This window comes from Balaenoptera borealis (genome assembly GCF_965194805.1).
Source record: "Balaenoptera borealis genome assembly, chromosome: X".
Taxonomy (NCBI): Eukaryota; Metazoa; Chordata; class Mammalia; order Artiodactyla; family Balaenopteridae; genus Balaenoptera; species Balaenoptera borealis.
This window is the reverse complement of record NC_138881.1, coordinates 38,583,594-38,600,654: the sequence shown is the minus strand read 5'-3', so window position 1 is coordinate 38,600,654 and position 17,061 is coordinate 38,583,594. Positions and strand designations below refer to the sequence as shown.

Below are 17,061 nucleotides of genomic sequence, written 5' to 3'. Positions count from 1 at the left end.
GCTGAGGGGAATATAAAATGTTACAACCTGCAAAACTATTTGGCAGTTTCTTATAAAGCTAAACATGCAATTAATATAAGAGACAGCAATTTCACTATTAGGCGTTTATCCCAGAAAAATTAAAATTTATGTTTACACAAAATCCTGTGCATAAATATTCATAGCAGCTTTAATCACAGTAGGCAAAAACTGGAATCAGCCTAGATGTCGTCCACGGGTGAATAATTAAACAACTTATGGTAAATGCATGCCATGGAATATTACTCAGTAATAAAAGGAAACCAACTTGATACATTCAACAACAGGGATGAATCTCCAGAGAATTAGAGTGAGTGGAAAAGGCAACACAGAGACATATGGTATGAATTCATTTATATGACATTCTCGAAATGACAAAGTTATAGAAATGGTGAACAGGTTAGTGGCTGCCAGAGTTTAGCAATGAGGTAGAGAGTGGTAGCAGGAGATGTGGCTGCAGCTATAGAAGAGTAACTTTTGTGGATTCTTTGGTGATGTAACTATTCTGTATCTTGTCTACAGTGGTGGATGCACAAACTTACAGATGGAATTAACTTGTAAAGAACTAAATACATACACACACACACACAAAAATGAATACAAGTAAAACTGGGGAAATCTGAATAAGGTTAATAGATTGTATTAATGTCAGTATTCTTGTGATATTTTGCTATAGTTTTGTAAAATGTTTCCATTGAGAAAAACTGGGTAAAGGGTAAAAGGGATCTCTCCGTATTATTTCTTATAACTACAGGTGGATTTATAATTATTTCAATAAAACTTTCAATTGAAAAGTCAGTTGACTATATTTCTGGGCTTTCCCAGAGTCTGCCTCTAGGCTTTCCATTCTATTCCATTGATCTATCTGTCTATCCTTTTGCCAATATCACATTGTCTTGATTACTGTAGCTTTATGGTAAATTTTGAAATTTTTATAATATTCTTATATTTTTTAATTGTTCTTGCCTATTTACTCTTCCTGCTAAACTTTAAAGTAACTGCACCTATTTCCAAATATATGAATTTTGATTGGGATTGAGTTAAACCTTTAAATGATTTTGGTAAGAAATGTACTCTCTAAAGCATTTGATTTTCTCATTCAGCAATATGGTATGTTGCTGTATTTTTTCTCAAATATTTTCTCTTGTTCAGTCTTACTCAGAGAGATTCTGCATTTTCGTGGTAGAGCTGTGCCTTTTGGGTTTTATGATATTGATACTATTATTGATTTCATCTTTTAACTTCAATAGTATTTTCTGATATGTATGCAAGTGTATCTTTATCCTGACATTTTATGGAACTCTTTAATTCTAAAGGTTTTCAGTCGATTTTCTTAAGTGAAGCATCAATATATATCTGCAGATAATAGCTTTCCCCTGCCTTCTGGAAAGTTTTGTCTGTTACTTTGTTTGTGTATTTTATTTTGCTATCACATTGGTCAGGACTTTCACAAAACTGGAGCATAAGCCCACTAGCAAACTCTAGGAGACAGTCTAGAATAGACAGCTCACAAGTAACTCACCTTCAGCATCAGAGGTATGAAGGAACTGGTGTAGTTACACTACAACTCCTGTCAATCATTGGTTGAGGCCTATCTCTAGCAGGTGATATGGGTGAGGGAAGACTCCAGGGCACTTCAAGCCTGTCCCAAAGATGGACAAAGCAGGCTCTGAAGACCAGAGAACTTTCCTGGGCAAAGGAATTCAGGTGCTGATAGTTGCAAATTCAGCACTAAAATGCTTTGACGGAATGTGAGTATTCCGTCACATCAAGGCATCAACAACATCTATTTGAGAAGCCGTCTTTTCTCACTCTCCTACACTCCTCTCACAAATTCTCACTGCCATCCTCCCATTGGTCCTGAGGTCATTGTGGTTAGACACACACACACACACGCACATGTAAGGGAGAGATGTTATTCTCAGAAATTCAAGAGCATCTGACTCTTACCTGAGTTTCCAAGGCAAGGTCATCATTGCCATTCCCATTGACGATGAATCTTAGGCTACATGACTTCCCGTAAACCATTTTATTTGAGCAAAGCATACAAGCAAAAGAGAATGTTTCCACAAGAAAGAGGCTGGGAGTCAGCAAGAGTGAGAATGATCTGGAGTAAAACCTTTGGAAAGTGTGGGTTTTAGTCTTGCCTGCCTCAGAGAGGCCAATGACCTGCAGGTTCTCCAGGTGACTGGCTCTGGGAGTAGCAGCTTCAGAGAATTATGAATGTCTCCTCCCAACCTGGACCTCAGAGACTGCTTATCTCTCAGGTCCTTGAGAAGCAATAGAATGAAGATGAAGATTTCTTTGATTTCTTCTCTTCCAACTCTTTTAGATTCTTACCCTGTAATAATCACTAAAATCAAAATAAAACTTCCTGCTCTTTAAATGGATGATGTTTATTTAGTAGGTTTTGTTAATCTCCTATCTCTCAAATTCTGATGTCCTTATCAATGTACTTCCTAATCATAACATTCATTTAAATAATCTCTCGTCTTTGTGAAGGATTCCTCTCATCTGCAGTCTTTATCAGGATGTCCTTTAAATCAGAATCCACTTAATACAATGTGTAGTGCCATGTTAGCTTGGAAAGTTTTAGATGGTCCATATTATAGTGTATGGTGTTGAAAAAAGAGGCCTGAAGAAGGGAATTTTAAAGAAGGAAAACATTTACTATTAGATCAGCAGTCACTTAGAATTGTATTCATCACTATTGCTATTGTAATTTTAAGCTAATATTTGTTTAACATAATGGGAATAAAATTATATTGAGCATATGAATGTAGCTAGGATTTAGAGCGGCAGGAATTTGTTAATAAGTATAAATAACAGAAAGATAGACAACAAGGTGTGAATCCTCAAGTAATAAAATACCTCTTCAGATATTTTTTATTAAAGCCAAATGTACTTTGCTTTCCAATTTAAGAATAAAATCCTTTTGAAAGCAAAAAGCACATCTTTTGAATTGGTAACAATGGATGGCCAGGATGTTAGAACCTGGTGATGAAATTTAATTAGCCACTGCAGAAATTACCACTGCTGTTGTCCTTTGAAACTGGAACACTGAGTATAGCCAATTTCATTACCAAAGTCCTCTGAAGAGAGAAAACAAACCTTCTGGTAGACTTCACTTCCTTTTCTCCTTCAAACTCCTTATAGCTAATACAACACAGGGCTCAAAGACGTAACTGTAAATACTGTTTATCACAGATGAAAGGTGAAGCTTTAATTCAGACTCATTAGAATTTGAGTAAAATTACTATCATAAAATCACCATTTAATTTTGACTTTAATTTCTCAGCTTCCATCTTTGCCTTATTTATAGTTATCCATTCCGATAAGCAAGTTGAGTATAAATGGCACATTGATGTATATACCTGTACACAGATGGGGTAACTCAGGAAAGGTGAGAATTTTAATTTAAAAAGCTGCATTTCTACTGGTGGTTTTTATCACTGGTATTGAAATTTAGAAGAGTGTGGCAAAGAAAGATTTCTTTTAAATCAACAGCTGCTTTGAAAAAAATTATTTTTAGAATTCAGCAGGTGGTACAGAAATCATACAAAGGAATGGGAACTGAATTATAAGTTGATGTGACCAATTTTTGTATTAGTTTCTTTATTTTCATTGCTAGGGTGGTTGTGGAATTTGTTATAAGTTAAGGGTCTACTTAAGGATAAGAATTTCTGTACTTGCCTAGCGCTGGGATGTTAAAAAATATGGTCCTGAGTAACATCTAGGGGAATGGAGGATTTTAGATAAGAATGGAGATGAGAAAAACATTCACATACTAGTTCCTAAAGAGTGAACCCAATGTTTATGTAAGGTGAAAATAAAAATAAAACAAAATAGCCCATTCAAAAATCCTTAGTCATGGAATGAAGAGGCTTTTATAGGGGAAATAGACAAGTACAGGTGCTTACAATGTTGTACAAACATGCTCCTTACGAAGAAGACCTTTTTCTGAAATAGAGCAGAGAAGTCAGAAATGATCCCGAGAAACCTACTTCTTTGAGGAAAGAAAGGCAAGGAAATTTCTGGTGAGGTTTTAATCTAAAACAGACTAATTGTTTTATGAATGGAATAAATTTCAGTTATCTAGAAAATTTAGGGTTTTTTTTTTTTAACCTGAATCAACAAGATGTCACAGTGAGTTCTTCTTTGATATTTCTCCCCAAGTAATAGGAAATGTCTTTAAAACATCAGGAGAACTATATGGATCACTCCAGCTCATGGGCACAACCAGAAAATAATTCAGGAAGCATGAACTAAGAAGAATCATTGTATGCTTCCCCCGACCTCCTCCTCCACAGGAGTTTTCTAAGATTTAGTGATGAGTTAGTGATATTAGATCTAAATCATTGGTGGTCATAGTCAAATCTAGTTGTATTACATGCTCTTCAAAAATATCAACATTTATATACATGTCTTTCATTCCACAGTTAATAAACTGAACTTTTTCCCTTATAAGAATTTCCAACCTAAGCAAAAGAACTATGTAGCTTGCGAATGCAACTCTAGCAGCTAATGGGGACTATTAAAATCTACTTCTGTAATAGAACCTAAAAATTTTGCAATCTCGTTCTTTCTCTCATTACAAGGACTTTTTTTGTTGTTGTTTAAAGATCAATAGCGTTCTACTTCTTAATCATTTTGAGATCAATATTAAATAACCAAAGCAGCTCTTAAAAAGGCAATCTAGCAATAAATTTTCACCTAAACTAGAATTGGAATAAATTGATTATACTCAAGTCTCAGCAGTCTTCCTCGCTATGTTTTATGATATTAAACCATCGCTATTATATTTAACACTACATAGGGTGACAGGACAACGTAACAAATGTCTCCTACAGCTTTTATGAAAGCCAAAAGGGGAGGTTTTTGTAGTAAATACACACTTGTGAAACTTAGTGTTGTAAATTGCGGAAGGCCTAAATTATTTGGGAGAAGATTAACCCCATCAATAATTCATTCTGCCACTATAGGCAGCAGTAAAAGCTTCTTGGAACCAGTTAATAGCATTGACAGTCATTGTGCTGTTAAGAGAAACAAAACAGAAACATGCAGCACTATATTCTTCCACTGTTAGACAAAGAGGGAAATGAAACTATATAGGTAAAGGTATGGTGACCACTTCATGAAGGCTAAGAATACATCAGTAATTCTGTTTTGTTGGTTTGCATAGTGTTTGGTCTCTAGAAGTTCAGAAGCGCAATCAAATTGATATATTATCTTTCATGGCACTTATCACAATTAAAATTAAAAAGTAGATTATCTAATGGGTAGCTTAATGTCTGTATCTCCTCCTAGAATCTAAGTTCCATGAGAACATGGTCCACGTATGCTGTCTTTATCGCTGTATCATCACTGCCCAGCACTGTGTCTGACACATAGGAAACTCTCTATAATGTTCGTTGAATAAACACAAGAACTGAATACATGAGTGATTAATTAGTACAAATATAAAATTGGGACAACTTATGAATAATCTTCCTAAAAAAGTACATTTAAAACATTCATCAAAATGATAGAAGAGTCATCGTAAGTCCCATTCCTTGGTTGTGAATTTCTGCAATTGGTCTCTCAAGACTTGCTGCAGTCAAAAGATAGATTCTGGAATCACCTCAGGTGCTGAATCAGGGCTTTGAGCCTTCAGACAGTCCAGAGCAGCAGCATACCCTTCGCCCAGAAATAGAAGCTGGGAAAGATTTTCCCTTTGGTTTGGAGAGGTTGGGGGTAGGGACGTGGAGGAGTGAATTCACCCAGCAATTCAAGAACCACTACCACTCTCTTGATATGTCCCATCCCCACTCCCCACCCAAAGCCAACCTTGAGATGTATTTTATTTGGGAGGTGATCCAAGGCTGCATAAGCGAGGAAACGGAGAAAGTGAGACATGGGAGGAGAAAAGTCAACAGAGGGCATGTTAAAGAACAGGTTGCTATGGTTACTGGGGCTCAGTCCTGCTGGGTACCCTCTAGGAAACTAAATGAAATATACTCCAGAATCTTGGCCATTTCTCTACCAACTCCAGTCCTCAGTTGTTTGAGGGTTGTCCTGAGCGGCATCAACTTTCTGCATCATCCTGTTATATCTGTGTACACCTAAGCAAGCTCCCGTAGATCCAGAGAAAGCACTCAGGCAGAGAAGCAGGGAGCCTCAGGCGCTTTAGGTGGGAACCAAACTCAGGAAGGGTTTCAGGTGAACTCAGAGGCTGGTGTCTTCTGCTTTCATATATACAAAAAGTTCTCCCTATAGTTATAACTGAATCCTTACAGATACTCTGTGCTGTTGGAATTATTGATAACATTCCTCATTGTACATTTAGGGAAATTGAATAAATAAGCATCTCAGCCAGGTTTCAATCCCGATCCTCTGACTTCAAATCCCACACACTTTGCCCCGCCTTACACCACCTCAGGAAGATAAGTTGGTTAGCTTCTAAATAAACAGTGATACAATCAGTACATGATGTGGCAATGCCATAATTTATTTCGATGGTAGTTTCTGTCTCTTGCAGCAGAGGCAGAGAACAGTGGCCCACATTTAAGGTTGAGACTAAAAATAGGGCCCATCAGAGGAGTCAACTACAAAAGGTGCTGTTCCAGGTGAAAAGAATTCTGTTAGATAGATCCACCAGAGTGGTTTGCCCAGTGAGGCATATTGCAGTCACTCAACTTTTCTAACAAAAAAGAAATGGCTTCTTGGGGGGGTGGGGTGGGAATCTTCTGAGGAGAAAATACAGTGTCATTAACCAACCTATTCAATAAGACCAAAGAAATGCTAGTAGATGGCCATGTTCCCTGGAAACCAATGTACATTTCAACCTCTCTTTCTTCAATCATCTGGACACCTTCACAATATGTGTTAGGCGGCTGTACTGTGTTTAGTTTGGGTCAGGCTAATAACTTAGTCTATTTTTGTCTGTGGACTAAAACTGCTGATATTTGCCTAAGACAAATACAGTATATACTGTTGATTTTGGAAAGCTTGCAGGAAACTATATTCCACATAGTTAAAATCTGCACAAAGATTTTGACATTAATTTTCATAGGTAACACATTCTTCTGAAAGGAGATTTCAGCATTGAAGAAAACTATTTTGTTTCTCCTACAGTATAATGTGGCCATTGGGACGGTTTTCCCTAAGGTCTTTTCAAGATTAAGAGTTTACAGTTTTTTCATTAAATAAAGCATATCAATACTAGGAAACTCTAAGAAAATCCTTTCAACTGCACCCGCCCTAACTTTGACTTCTTTTGGTTACACTTGGGTATTCTAATCTTCCATGCAGAAGTTTTGGCAAAATTGTCTTATTCTTCCTAAGACGGTATATATAGTAAGCTAGAGTACGCTGGAATCCTGAGTCTTCTGGGACTGATTAATCCTTTCTACATCAGCTGCTCTCCTCACTTCTCCCTCCTCTTCTTACTAGAACATTAATCAGGCAAAGCAGCAAAGTAAACACAAAGACAGAAAATGTCATTACACTTAGTGTTGGATTTCTTACTCCTTATGAAAGAATGATGTCTTTTATAAAGAGTGATTTAGCATTTCAATCCTTCCCTTCCAGAAAGGGGACAGATAAACGCTTGGGGAGACTTGACAGTCACCATTTTTCTTTCGATCAGATCAGTTAATTAGTAATTAACAAATAGGCAGTCTCAGTAGAACTTTGATTTTATCAATTTTTCTTTAGTTTGTGCTTGAATGTGTATATGTGTATATTTGAAAACCAACTACTAGTATCTTTTGTCCAGAGCAATGTTAATAAAAATCCATTAAGATTTTCATATGGTTGATACAAAATTCACATCCAATATAAATAGAGAAGAGGAAAGGAGGTACCAGATAAGGAGGGGTAGAAGTATTTTATCATTTATCAAGATAGAAGATTTGGCAACTCATATTTAAATATAAAAAGTTATGACTCTCACTTTTTAACTTCCACCCATTTTAGTGTTACTTATTGTTCACCCTATGTGTATTTACTGTCATGTTTTCTCATTCAGAATAAAATTTCTTTTTATTTTGGCTTTCTTTTAAAAAAACCTTGTATTGAAGCACATTATACATATAAAAAAGTGCATAAATCATAATGTACATCTCAATAAATTTTTACAAACTGAACACATCTGTATAATCAGCACCCAGATAAAGAAATAGAATATCATAAGCATTCTAGAAGCTTCCAAGGGACTGGAAGTGTTCCTTCCCGTCACTACCCTCTCCACAAGGGAACCCACTATCCTAACTTCTAACCACACAGATTAGTTTTGTCTGTTTTTTAACTTTGTATAAATGGAATAATACAGTATAGGTACTCTTTTTGTGTCTGGCTTCTTTCACTCAACAGTTTGTGATAATTATCCACATTTTTGTGTGTAGTTGTAAGTTATTCATTCTCATGGCTACATAATGTTCTATTTTTTTGTTTTTTAATTGTTAAAATATTGGATATATTTTATTTTATTAATGAGGTATAATCTACAATATTATGTAAGTTTCAGGTGTACAACATAGTGATTCTCAATTTTTAAAGGATATACTACACTTATAGTAATTATAAAATATTGGCTATATTCCCTGTGTTGTACAATATTTCCTTGTAGCTTATTTATTTTATACATAGTAGTTTGTACCTCTTAATCCCCTACCCCTATCTTGCCCCTTCCCCCTTCCCCCTCTCCACTGGCAACAATTAGTTTGTTCTCTATGATATTCTATTGTTTGAACATACCATGGTTTATTTTTCTTTTTACTGTTGAAGGACTTTTGTGTACTTTCTTGTTTGGAGATATTACAAAAAGTATTATAATATCCTTGAATATATCTTTTGATAAATGTGTGTATACATTTCTTTTATGCATACATATACCTATGAATGGGTCACAGAGTATGCAAATTTTGCTCTTTAATAGATACTACTAAGCAGTTTTCCAAAGCAGTTGTATTAATTTACACTCCTGCCACCATTTTTCTGCTGTATTTTGCTACTGATCAGTAATCAAAAGCATAAGCAAATTTCCCAAATTATTGTTCTGAGTGGGGCATTTGGGGGTGGGAGAGAATAGAGGAAGGAATAAAGGGAGAGGGCTTCTGCTGTTTTCAGTATAAAGATTTAGCCTTGAGAACTGGAGGAATGAGGTGCCTGAGATCATTTAGATGAGAGAATTTGGAGTCTCACGGGAGAGAACTTTTGCCAAAAAGAACAGTCAGATTTCTGACACGCTTTGTCAGTGGAGGGATTTTTTAGGACAGCATGGTGTTTTTTAAAATCAAATTTATATCCTGATCTGGCCATACCATGTATCCTGGGAAATGTGGAAAAGTGAATAAGCTTTATTCCTGAATTTTTTTATGGCATTGGGTTCTATTCAGACAGCTTTGGTAGCCATGCAGGAAGTTAATATTCCAAAGAGAGATCATGATGTTCTCTTTCCCTTGGCATGGAGCGTGGGTCTTTGGCGCACTTCAGAGTTCCAAGAGCGTCTTTGTCTTCATGGCGCCAGGTGTCACTCATCACTGGCCAATCAGGTCCTGGCAGGACATATCAGTTCTGGAGAGAAATAACCACCTCTGGGTACAAGAATAGCTACGTCTGGGTACCAGGTTGGATTCCTCCTGAACCCAGCAGGTAGCAAAAAGGGAGTCAGAGCCCAAGGGGAAGAAAACATCAGACATTCCACTATAGCTTAGTTTCTGAATTAGTTTCTGTGTTGGCTTGCTAGGTACATTTAAAAGGGAGAAATTCAGCCTTCTCTTTCAGGTTTTGACTTTTTACTCATTAGTTAATCTATTAATTAATTCATTCATTCAACAGTTGTTTAATACTAACAAAGCACCAAGCATGGTGCAAGGCACTGAGGATAAAATAGTAATCCAACAGATTTGATCCCTGTATCCATTGAGCTTATAGTTTATTAGGAGTCTTTGTAGCAATATTGACTGAGAAACATAGTTGTCTGGATAATATCCTGGCATCCAGATTGATCTGACCACCCTGAGCACTGAAATAGAAAACAAAGTTCTAGATTAGAAGTTTGTTGGGTAAATGTGGGATCAGAGCCAGAAAATAAATGTGTTAAAGAAAAACAGAAATAGCTGTGAGTTAGCTCCCCTTGTAATAAAGATATTTATTTGTAAGAACATGGTCCAGTCAATGAGTGGCCTGAAATTAGCACATGTCATTTCATTTCATTTCCCCTGATTATGTCCTTGTCTGTAAAGTGGCATCATTACCTTCTGTAATTTACTTTACACGGTGACTTTGGTCGTCGGCAAATGTAATTTACCTCAAAGCACTTTAACAGTATAGTTTGGTACAGTGTAAGATATCATTATTCAGTGTAAAATGATCAATGTAACACCTTCTACATTCACAACCTATTCACCAATGTGGAAAACAAAGGCTTATTTTTTTCATTGTTTTGCTTTTATACATTCTAGGTTATCTAACCCAAGGAGAATTGCACAAGGGGGATCATTGACAAAAAGGCTGAGTCTCCAGGATCTCCTGCCTCCACTTCATTTTACAGATGTGTAAATTTAAGTCCAGATGGGTTCATTCATCCACTAGTGGTCCCAGAGTAAAACAAATAGGATGTCTGAAACTCATTAGAAGTGTCAAGCATAAATTGCAAGTAGAGCTAGTAGCTTTAACATAGTAGCAACACTTAGACGCTATGTTAAGTACAAATAATGAGTAAGCAAATAGCTTGAGAGACATAGACAGAGTTATGAAGATGTATTAAATATATAGTAATTTGGTAACCTGTAAGATATGTTAAAGATAAAATAAATGCAATGTATGATTGAAAAAAATCAAGAGTCTATTGAGAGTTAGAAAGGGATGGAAAGACCACATCATATTCATTACAGATAGCTGGAAGCTGTGTCATTTTTCTAAATCAACCATCCATTGATGAGTATAGTCCCATTCCGGCCCCACATGTGCTCTACCCAGAAAATGTAGATAAAATCCATGAGTATTCAGCAGGTTTGTTGGTGAGCTACAGCTGTGGTCAGGTGTTCTTTACCCGGTGTCTCTCTGGTAGAGTAATGTGTGCCATTAGCCTGGGGCCCCTTCTGTCTGTGGTCCTCCTTGCTTGAACTTCAAGTCTGGTCCTCATAACCACTCTGATAGCAGAGAAAATGGTTGCAGGAGAGAGAGAGAGAGAGAAAACCATTGCCTAACCTAGGATTCAGGTGGTGTGGTCCTTTTGCCACTGGTACCCTGTCCTAAGTATGTGAACCTACCCCATCTCTTTCCCCTTGCTTCTCATTGTGTGTTTTAAATTGTCTTAGTGAACTGTGTGATTTGTACATCTTAATTTGGTTTAAGAGCCTTTCTCTTTCATGGCCTCTGCAGGAGCCTACATGAAGGCCACTCCACTGTTCCATCAAAGTAATATGCCACATGACAATATCCAGATGACCTCCTTTCTAACACACATGGCCCACATGATACCAATGATACAAACTAAGCAACTCAGTCAAACTGCCATCAGGAAAGCAAAGCCTCTGACCTGAAAGCTATGACAATAACAGGATAGAAAAGCCTTGAACTCAAGTCTTAGAAGGCTTCTTGCAGAAGACTTAATAAGAATCCATGAATTCAACAAGGATTTCCCATAAAAATGCTCACTCATTTTCAAATTGTAAAACCACCAATGAGGTACTCATATGTTTCAGTAAACAGAAGAATAACATATCTATGTTTACAGCACGTTGACTCTTGCAAAGGATTTTAGGATATCTGCCATGTTTTTACCTTCTACTTTTGGGAAATTGAAGATAATGGAAATGGAAACCAACATAATATTTTCCCGTTTGAGTAAAAAGGTATTGTAAGTTGATGAAGAAAGGAAAGAATACTCTCCAGAGCTATTTGTAATGTTCCTTTGATCTTACTCAAGATTATGGAAAATTATAGGTTCATTGACAGAGAGAATGAAAATGAAACTCATAGTTTCTGCATTTATCTGATCCCAATTTTTTCTTGTTTATCTGATCCTGATTTTTTCATTAGGATTTAATAAAATAAAATTTTGGATTCTCATAAAAAATTCTTAATTATGAAAACTTTCAAACTTAAAGAAAATAGTGTAATGAACCCATTTATCCAAAACCTAGAATTAACAGTGTTCATTATTTTGCCATATTTCTTCATCTATTTTTGACTGAAGTATTTCAAAATAAATTACAGATTTCATGATAGTTCATTCCAAAATGCTTCCATTTACTACTCTAAAGAGGACATGCTGTCACATAACCACAGTATCATTATCACACTTAACAAAATTAACTATTATTTCTAATATCATCTACTACCTGGTTTATATTCACATTTTTTCCAGTTGTCCCCAAAATGTCTTCTACAGCTCGTTTGTTTAAATGAGGATTACACATTCTATTTATTTGTGAGAGCTCTGAAGTAATATAATCTACAACAGCTGTCACACTTTCTTTTTCCATGACATTGACTTGTTAAAAAATACCAGGCCAATTATCCTCAGAATGTCCCATCTTCTAGAAGTATCTGTTTCCTCAGGGTGGTTTGATTAATTGGTTCTCTTATCCTCTGTATTTCGTGAAAACTAGCAATAAGATATATAGGTCTGATTATTTTCAGATTCAATTCAATTCAAATGGCAAGAATTCACCATATATGTACTAGGGACTTTGTATTGTATCACATCAAGAGGCACATAGGTCTGATTCTAACCATCTTACATTTTCTGTTGTCCCAAAGTTAATTGTTGATTACAAAATAATATTTTGTTAATGATCAAATAGTTTTTGTCATTAACTGAACTAGCCAGTTAGTAGATAGTAATCATTTCATATAATCATAGGTGCTACACACTGGCTTCTATTTTGGAACAAATACATCTTTCATTTGGTATTATAAAAGGAAGCATTTCTCACTTCAAATAAAATGTAATTGGGGGAATAATTAGATACCAAGCTTTCATAGCAAGAAATTCCTTCTATAATGTGGTGAGCATATTCCCTAACTGCCTGGATCAGTCTTTAGATGCTGACTTTATATAAGGGTTTTATTTTTTATTTTTATTTTTTGGCAGTTTAAAGCTCATGAAAAATATCCCTTAAATTGCCTGCCCTTGACTGCTAAAGTTACTTAATAGAGACATTGGGAAGAGTTTTCCATTTATTACTTCTGGCATTTTTTTGAAAAACGTCTTTCATCAACAAATGTGTTTGCTATGCCAGCAAACCAAGACTCAGAAGAAATATTGTTTTTCCCTCTGCCCAGATTCCCCAGTTTATTCTGGCCCTCTAAATTAGTTTCTGGTTTCCCTGGATTACACACAAACTCTGAGTAGGATTTCAGTTGGAGATCAGAATTTTAAACACACACTATAATTTTGGAATGGTGATGCACTGTGGAAAACTTTTGGACTGTTTGCCAGCCCATTGTCACCTCTTTTTCTAGAAACCATTCTGCTACACACATTCCTCTCCCCTCCCACGACTATTTGATCCACCTAGAATGAACCAATTAGAAGTTACTGAGCTGAAGTCGAAGCCATGTAAAGCGAAGCCATGAGGAAATTAGAAAACTGAAGCAGAAAAAGCTGGTCTTCAGAAAGGGGAGGGCTGCAGATTCACCAAAAGCCCACAAGAGAGCCCTAAGAAACAGACCCAATTCAGGTTTTCAAGGACAAAGGAAACAATCTCATTTTTTTCAGTGACAGAGAAAAGTCATTCTCTCACATATTCTCAGCTTCTTGTACCACTTTCCATGGGATCTGACAATTTTTTTCCTCCTCAGTATTTCTATATATTTACAGTGTCACCTTCAGTTTCATTTGACCAATGGAAAGTCACTTTCTTTTGCTTCCCAACAAAGAGGCTTGCAATGTAATATAGGTAGACATCACCTCTTGGTTTTCTAATCCAGAAAATGACAATAAATGAAAAGACCACTTTCTTCCTCTTTGCAAACCTCCTTTGTTAAGCCTGAAATTTTTTGGCTTGGGTAAGAAGAGTTGTATCTTCAGAATCTTTCTTTTTTAATACCAGGAATATCAGTACTTCTCCACAGAATTTGGTTTAGCTTTATTTTGTGGTCACCATTAGTTATGAAGTTGATTAAGCTGGACTTTTTCATTCTGAGGACTAGAAAGCTTAAAAATAAGTTTGAAACCCACATAGAGCAACAGTTTAGAAATTTGTAAGATATAATTTTCCATTAAGCTCATTCTTGGATCCTAATTTCCAAAAAGTATCTTTGTTCTATCTTCTCCTCCTCTCCTTCTCACCTATGTTTATCTTACATAACCTTTTTTTGTTTTGTTTGCTTTTTCTTTTTCTTTTTTTAATCATCTTTATTGGAGTATAATTGCTTTACAATGTTGTGCTTCTGCTTTATAACAAAGTGAATCAGCTATACATATACATATATCCCCATATGTCCTCCCTCTTACGTCTCCCTCCCACCCTCCCTCTCCCACCCCTCTAGGTGGTCACAAAGCACCGAGCTGATCTCCCTGTGCTATGCGGCTGCTTCCCACTAGCTATCTATTTTACATTTGGTAGTGTATATATGTCCATGCCACTCTCTCACTTTGTCCCAGCTTAACCTTTCCGTCCCCATGTCCTCAAGTCCATTCTCTACGTCTGCGTCTTTATTCCTGTCCTGCCCCTAGGTTCTTCAGAACCTTTTTTTTTTTTTTTAGATTCCATATATATGTGTTAGCATACGGTATTTGTCTTTCTCTTTCTGACTTATTTCACTGTGTATGACAGACTCTAGGTCCATCCACCTCACTACAAATAACTCAATTTCATTTCATTTTATGGCTGAGTAATATTCCATGGTATATATGTGCCACATCTTATTTATCCATTTATATGTCGATGGGCACTTAGGCTGATCCATGTCGTGGCTATTGTAAATAGTGCTGAAATGAACACTGTGGTACATGACTCTTTTTGAATTATGGTGTTTTCAGGGTATATGCCCAGTAGTGGGATTGCTGGGTCATATGGTAGTTCAATTTTTACATTTTTAAGGAACCTCCATACTGTTCTCCGTAGTGGCTGTATCAATTTACATTCCCACCAACAGTGCAAGAGGGTTCCCTTTCCTCCACACCCTCTCCAGCATTTATCGTTTGTAGATTTTTTGATGATGGCTGTTCTGACTGGTGTGAGGTGATACCTCATTGTAGTTTTGACTTGCATTTCTTTAATGATTAGTGATGTTGAGCATCCTTTCATGTGTTTGTTGGCAATCTGTATATCTTCTTTGGAGAAATGTCTATTTAGGTCTTCTGCCCATTTTTGGATTGGGTAGTTTGTTTCTTTGATATTGAGCTGCATGAGCTGCTTGTATATTGTGGAGATTAATCCTTGCAAATCCTTGCAATCCAGTTGCTTCATTTGCAAATATTTTCTCCCATCCTGAGGGTTGTCTTTTTGTCTTGTTTATGGTTTCCTTTGCTGTGCAAAAGCTTTTAAGTTTCATTAGGTCCCATTTGTTTATGTTTGGTTTTATTTCCATTTCTCTAGGAGGTGGGTCAAAAACGATCTTGCTGTGATTTATGTCAAAGAGCGTTCTTCCTATGTTTTCCTCTAAGAGTTTGATAGTGTCTGGCCTTACATTTAGGTCTCTAATCCATTTTGAGTTTACTTTTGTGCACGGTGTTAGGAAGTGTTCTAATTTCATTGTTTTACATGTAGCTGTCCAGTTTTCCCAGCACCACTTATTGAAGAGGCTGTCTTTTCTCCATTGTATATTCTTGCCTCCTTTACCAGAAATAAGGTGACCATATGTGCGTGGGTTTATCTCTGGGCTTTCTATCCTGTTCCATTGATCTATATTTCTGTTTTTTGTGCCAGTACCATACTGTCTTGATTACTGTAGCTTTGTAGTATAGTCTGAAGTCAGGGAGCCTGATCCCTCCAGCTCCATTTTTCTTTCTCAAGATTGCTTTGGCTATTCAGGGTCTTTTGTGCTTCCATACGAATTGCGAAATTTTTTGTTCTAGTTCTGTGAAAAATGCCATTGGTAGTTTGATAGGGATTGCATTGAATCTGTAGATTGCTTTGGGTAGTAGAGTCACTTTCACAATGTTGATTCTTCCAATCCAAGAACGTGGTATATCTCTGCATCTCTTTCTATCATCTTTAATTTCTTTCATCAGTGTCTTATAGTTTTCTGTATATAGGTCCTTTGTCTCCTTAGGTAGGTTTACCCTAGGTATTTTACTCTTTTTGTTGCAATGGTAAATGGGAGTGTTTCCTTAATTTCTCTTTCAAATTTTTCATCATTAGTGTATAGGAATGCAAGACATTTCTGTGCATTTATTTTGTATCCTGCTACTTTACCAAATTCATTGATTAGCTCTAGTAGTTTTCTGGTAGCATCTTTAGGATTCTCTATGTATAGTATCATGTCATCTGCAAACAGTGACAGCTTTACTTCTTCTTTTCTGATTTGGATTCTTTTTATTTCTTTTTCTTCTCTGATTGCTGTGGCTAAAACTTCCAAAGCTATGTTGAATAATAGTAGTGAGAGTGGGCAACCTTGTCTTGTTCCTATCTTAGTGGAAATGTTTTCAGTTTTTCACCATTGAGAACGATGTTGGCTGTGGGTTTGTCATATATGGCCTTTATTATCTTGAGGAAAGTTCCATCTATGCCTACATTCTGGAGGGTTTTTATCATAAATGGATGTCGAATTTTGTTGAAAGCTTTCTCTACATCTGTTGAGATGATCATATGGTTTTTCTCCTTCAAGTTTTTAATATGGTGTATCACATTTATTGATTTGCGTATATTGAAGAATCCTTGCATTCCTGGGATAAACCCCACTTGATCATGGTGTATGATCCTTTTAATGTGCTGTTGGATTCTGTTTGCTAGTATTTTGTTGAGTATTTTTGCATCCATGTTCATGAGTGATATTGGCCTGTAGTTTTCTTTCTTTGTGACATCTTTGTCTGGTTTTGGTATCAGGGTGATGGTGGCCTCATAGAGTGAGTTTGGGACTGTTCCTCCCTCTGCTGTATTTTGG

General features: G+C 36.3%; 1 long non-coding RNA gene across 1 annotated transcript; it reads left to right on the top strand.

The window, feature by feature from the left end:
* The first annotated feature begins 456 nt into the window (after positions 1-456).
* Positions 457-8,275, top strand: LOC309620884. Its single transcript, XR_014239711.1, has 2 exons — positions 457-621; positions 2,203-8,275. It is a non-coding gene; the product is annotated as an uncharacterized lncRNA (long non-coding RNA).
* The last annotated feature ends 8,786 nt before the right edge of the window (positions 8,276-17,061 follow it).